The sequence below is a fragment of the Morone saxatilis genome, unplaced genomic scaffold (genome assembly GCF_004916995.1).
Source record: "Morone saxatilis isolate NCDOM2014 unplaced genomic scaffold, NCSU_SB_2.0 Contig15, whole genome shotgun sequence".
In the NCBI taxonomy this organism is placed as follows: Eukaryota; Metazoa; Chordata; class Actinopteri; family Moronidae; genus Morone; species Morone saxatilis.
The window spans coordinates 11544049-11550451 of record NW_023339707.1 but is presented as its reverse complement, the minus strand read 5'-3'; the positions used below and the strand labels follow the sequence as shown (position 1 = coordinate 11550451).

The 6403-nt window shown below is 41.6% G+C and overlaps 1 pseudogene; it reads right to left on the bottom strand.

Moving 5' to 3' along the window:
* Positions 1-2706: 2706 nt before the first annotated feature.
* LOC118324477 lies at positions 2707-6123 on the bottom strand (annotated as a pseudogene).
* Positions 6124-6403: the final 280 nt, after the last annotated feature.

Here is a 6403-nt window from a genome sequence, read left to right as displayed (position 1 = left end):
AGTATAACGTAAATTACAAAATTACCCTCTGGAATGATATATATTATATATATATATATAGGCTACATACAAGTAATTTGTTCATCCATGACTGAAATGAAAGTTTACTTTACTGAAACTAGAAAAGCTCCCCCCCAATATAAAGCTATCTTCAGTCCAGTGCCTCACCATTACAGGATGATTTTAATGTGTAATCCAAACTGCAGACTACACTGGCCTCAACAAGTCAGGTAGGACATCACACTGCTAAGCTTCACGTCTTTGTTTGACAGTTTTACATTTATAATGAAACTATCGGGGCTTAAACCTTGTCTTTGGGTGACACAAAACAATAGGATATTTATGTTTAGTTGTGTCCTAAACTGAACTCAAGGTCAGAATTATGACATTATGGTTTGTCCTAAGGGCATGCATGTGGTGTGAGACTGAAACACTGGAGCACTCTGTCACTCTTGACCTTCAGGACATTGAGCTGCTCGCTGACAGGGTTTAAAAGATCAGAGAATGACGTGAAGATGAGTGGAGATCTTAAACAGCAACCCCTGCTGCTCATAAGCCACAATCATCCTCCACTGGCTGACCCCCTGACCCCTGGGGAATTTCAAGTGTGGCGATTTGGACCGACAAGGATGGTGCACCACGTCCACGACCTTCATGTGGCGGACAACTGATGCAGTCGCTTCTAATCTTCTAATCTAAAGGAGCTTTCTTTACGATACCAAGATCCATTCATAAAGGCAGTGGAAATAAGCATCATTATTTCCATACTAGTGATCCCAGTGAATGATTACCGACTCTTGTTTAGTTTTATTCTGTGTACCAGACACTGACAACTATAAAAGCCTGCTCAGAATTTCCTCTGAATCTGCAGCCCTGCGTGAGTCACAGTATACATGTGCTCCAGATTTCACCTGAGTGTTGGGGAATACTGGGACACTGTTGCCATCTAGTGGTGTCTCTGGAAAAGACACCTTACTGCTTGAGGTTCAGAGCCCACATTCTGTTAACAGCTCAGTCTGCTTAAAACTCTACTTCATTTGTTTATCACATATTACGACCACGTTGAATTCCTTGCAGAATCATACAATCAAAGTGGCACATGATCCTGAACTAGAAGTGCTAAAAGCTGCAAAGATTACCGAATGAACATCCTCCTTCTTAACTTCAGCAATCATGCGTATTTTCTCATTTGGCATCTGATTTCTTTGTGTCAAGGCCTGGAATTAATAGGACATTTAAAATGACCTTATTTGTCCACTGTGAGCGGCTGTCTGAAGGTAATATGGCTCATTTTACATCCTTGGTGGGGAACATAGCTTGGCGACTTGAATTACCTTCCCCTCAGCTCGTCTCCCAGTGAAAATCCCATTTTCCCATACGGTGATGGTGCAATGTGCTGAGCTTGGTGATATCTCAGGGCCCCTCCACGGTGGAGGAGGGGAGCTCAGACATGCTTACTGCCTCCCTTTTAGAAACCATCATTTCAGCAGGATCGATAGTACGTCCCACTCCATGGCTGCCAGAGTGCACTGCCTCTGTGGGGGGTGGGTCGGGGGTAGGGGGTGGAAGTATGTGTGGACAGCTGCACCAAGGCAAGTCCGAGCAGCACACGCAGCCAAGGTGAATGATCGCATGCTGCGTCAGACACTCGGCTCCTCACTTGTTCTGAGATGCAGTTTCTGAGGAGGACCAGTGGGTGGATGCTGTCCTCAAGTGGTGGTTGCAGTTGCAGGCAACATACGGATGAAGCCACAGAAGTAGTTCAGCCATCAGGTACTTCATGTTCCCAGTCTTCTGCCTCCCAGCTGACACACAAACCTGCCCTGAGATGAGCACAGATCTGCAGCCGATGCAGCTTGCATAAAATCCTCCCGATGCCTTTTTTTTTTAAATCGTCCTACACCTCTTTGACTGTATTGGAGGTTGAGCACTCAAATAGATTCGTGCTGTAGGTGAGAAGACATCTCATGTTTCAGTGGATGGCTTGCAATATAAGCCCTGTACAGTCTAGCTTTGTAAGGCAGAAATGTTTGGACATGGATAAAAATAAATCTTTACCAGTTATTAGAGTAGTGTGCATGGACAGCGAGGGTTAGAAAATCATTCACTCTGGCAATACAGACCTCTGGTTAGTTATTTATTATAACACAGGATTGTATATTGTTGCTGTTGTTAATGAGGCCCAGCGAGGAAACGTTTTAACCAATATAGTCTCTCTTTCTGAGAGAATTGTAGCCGACAATTATGGTGAACAAACTGTTAATCAAATTTGTATTTCTGACAGATTTGAACACACAAAATGTACAGGATGCCTGCAACTGATGATTATGTTCATGGTGGATTAATCCGTTTCTGAATGAATCAATTAGTCTATAAAATGTCTCCCAGAACCAAAGGTGATGAATTAAAATGTCTTGTTTTGTCAAAATAACAGTGAAATCCCAAAAGATAATTCAATTCACAATGAAACAGAAGAGCAGCGAATCCTCACACTGGAGAATCTGGAACGAGCAAAGGCTTTTTTGTTATGACGGCTGATTGATTAACAAAGTAGTGGTCAGTTCAATGAATTGATTAATTGTTCCAGCTGTATTTAATAAACACATATAATAAAATATAAAACACTACTAAAGCATTAGAAGGATAGTTTACTTGGTATAACGGTTTAACATGTCGTCGAAAAAGCATCGGTAGAAATGCGCAGGCTTGTATTTACTCACACTTTCCGCCGTGAACCACGTACATGCGTCAGCAAACATGTATTTAACGTGTGCTGTACTTGTTTGACTTTGAGAAGAGCTCTCGCTGGTTGAGAGTAAGGAAAGGGCGTCAGTGAAGAGAGGTGCACCACTGCGGGACAGGGGGATGTGGATGGGACAGGATGTGTGGTGCAGTACGAGCATCCCCTCTGCTCAGATCGCTGCTCATTTGTCAAGTTGCCTGCAGACTTGAATGGTGCATTGCTGCTAAAACACAGAGAGGCAATCAGCAGTGGAACAGCACACCTCCAGGGAAGGGTTCCAGGTGGAGGAGAGCCTCCTTTGGCGGTCTGCAGATTAAGGGGTCTTTTCCTCGAGAGCACATGGCAGAGGGTCAAACTGAAGACAGATTTGTATTGTTCTTACAGAATTGTTTCATACTGAGGGACATTCGCATACCTTTTTTACAGTGAAGAGAGAGGAGCAGCATGGCTGGCATATTCATCAAATCCACCCTTAGGCCACAGAAAAATGTTATTTTGGAGTTTGTTCTACTTACAGTTTGCTGTCAGAAATGGACTAAACTGTCTAAAGTGCAGCATCCCCCTGAGTGCTGCAGGGAAACAGAAATCATAGAACGATGAGAACGAAGGGTGAATTTTTAAATTTTCCACTTTTACAACAAAACATCCTTTTTCCAGTGTGGTTTCGATCATCCAGCAGACTTTATTGTCATTAGTTTGTCTTACTCAGACTCTGTCTTTGCATATTAGCAGCACTGAGATGTTCTCCATACTGGGACAAGCGTCCAAGCCGAGAGGTCACAGCGTTAATAGCAGCCCGGTTCTGCTGGTGGACGTGGCAGTAGACAGGCAGACCTGCGGAGATCATCCTGCGGATCAGAGCCAGAGACAGAGACAGGAGGTGCCCGGCCCGTCTGTACTGTGGAAGGGTGTAGGCCATCCTCAGCTCACACAGCTCATCAGACAGCATCCAGGACACGGGCCGGCTCTTCTCATCTGTCACACAGTGGTTTGGCAGATGGCGGATACAGGCTCTCACGTGGTTGAGGCTCTCCTGGCTGCCTCCATAAGGCAAGTGTGCGTCCACCAGCTCAGCGTGGGACTCGTCCAGAACGGAAATTGGCAGCGGGAACACATTCCTGGGTCCAGAGAGAAAGGTGTAAACAGAAATCATGAACATGAATCAAGGAAAGCCATATTTTCTAATCTTCCTCATCAGCTGCGAAAAATAACGGAGCTGTCTTAAACTGAGGTCACGAATACGTTTCAGAAACTCACTCTTGCCAGTCCGTATTCTCGGGGATGTGGTGGATAAAGGTGTTATAACCTCCATATTCTGTGATATCAAGCCCACTGAGAGAGGCCAGTTCTTTTATGAGATGACAATGTGAGCTTGGTATACCTTTCAGAGACACAAAAGCAATGTTGCTTTAATTAATTTACCTTCATCATCATAGCAAGGGATGCACCGATCCAGATTTTTGTTTCCCAACACCTTTTCCAATACCTCAACTCAGGGTATCTACAAATACAGAATACCAATCCAGGACTCTGTTTTTCTCAAATTTAAAATCTGTATACCATACTGTATGAAACTGGTTTAAATATTTTTTAAATAAGGTAACATGAGGCTAGGGATTGAATGTAACTGACAGCAAAGATGTGTTTTTATACAGAAAATGATAAAGTCAGTATCAGTGCTATTATTATTCCACTATATCAGATTGGTGCATCCCTAATCATATCATGGGCCAACAAAATTACATGTTACAGAACCATCTGATTGTCAAAGATTAAAACAAACTGGGTGCAAACAATAATTGTATTTGCTCTGATATTAAAACTGCCTGCTGTTGTTTAATTATATTGTCCTCATACAATCAATTAATACTTATATGCAGACAAAAATGTCTGGATTTTCTTCACGTTTCTGTAAGTGACAACACATTTAATAATTGCAAGTGCAAACACAAACATGTTAAATACAAGGCTAAAATAACAGCATAACATATCAGTATGTTCCACATTTAAGTTTAAAGAATAAGTGGGTGATATTCGATGTTTCCAAGACCAAAACCAACAGCAAACTGATCCAACTAACAAGTATTTTGTGTCATATTTCTGTGCATCCAAAGCCTGTTATTTATTGCCACTTCCTCCATTTGTCCCAAAGCCATTAAAAACACATCAATGAGCCACATTATTGCACTGGGTGACACGTTCCTTCATTATAATGAGCACTGTAGTTTATTTTGAGTCAATATTCCTGCTGCTGAAAAATACTCACCACCAAACGTGAATTAATCCGCAGGTAAAAATAGTTCCCAACAAATGCACTTTTCCCTCTGGTTTGAGTACCGTGTGTTAATAACTACAATGCCCTGCTGTTAAAGTATTTATTTATAATATATTTGTGATCCATCTGTAAAGATTTATGTTTTCAGTAGCTACTAATACGCTTGGGCTTCAGTTAACGACCAATACATTGTTGGTTTGTGTCTTTCAATGGGAACAACACAAACATAGTATATCACCAGCCTTTAACCACGTAGCTCATCTCTTAACGAAAGTTCAACTTAGAAACAGTTTAGCAATAAAAACACGATAAAACACAATATTGTCAATTGTCTGTATCTGCACCATGCATCACAGTTACAGTATACTTATAGGAATGCTGTATATTCCTATGGGTACTACATAGAAAATACAATATACTATAATAAATCAGTTAAGGAAACGTTATGCCTTCATTCTTTCACACTACCTCTGAATATGAGTCCGTTCCTCCAGTGTACGACTCTCTCATTAAGCAGCAGACCTCTCAGAGTTGCTGGGTTCTTTGTGAAGATGGTGTATATGTCTGGAATCATCCCGGAGCTGCTGCCGAAATGCTTCACAGGCAGATATAGACATCAACAGGACGTTCTGGTGGAGCCTATAAATTATCTTTGTCCCCGTGTGCTATACCTGTTTTTGACGGTAACAAATGGCAGTAGTGAATGTAGGCCAGGAGTCAACACACATCTCCAGATGACACGAGTTGTTGTGGAGGATATGCAACACTCCTCCAAGAACCTGGAACGCAGAACACAATGCAGCAGGGAAACAGACCAAAATAACAAGCAGCTCGCCATCCCTGCAGATGAAAATGGCACACAAATAACACCAGAGACTATAATCATTAGAGTGGAGTTTCTTTCGAAAATTCACGCCATATCACATTTTCTATTAAACACAAAGTGGTTTTCTGCCTTTCTATCACACAAATATTAATGTTTTATAAAGAAAACAGAGCAGCATTACAGTGATGGAGTGTGGCAGGTCCCTGCGAAGGATATTTTTCATCAGAGTTATGTCCTTGACTGCCTCCAAGATGATCATTTTGTTTGTTTTTTAGTTCACACTGGCCTCTGCCTTCAGAGTAATACATATTTACAGGTGTAATTTATCCATCTACATACTAGGCTACTGCCACAGATGAGATGAACACAAAGTCCAAAATCTTTATTCTCTATACAGAGAAATATTTACTTTACCTACAGTTTACACATTTACAGTAACTAAATACACAAAGAGAAATCCAGACAAAACATAACTTAGGGAACTATTTCTTTCACTGTTTATCTTAAACTATTACATAGGAATACTTGAAATGTATATTTCTGGCCTGTGCTGTCCTAA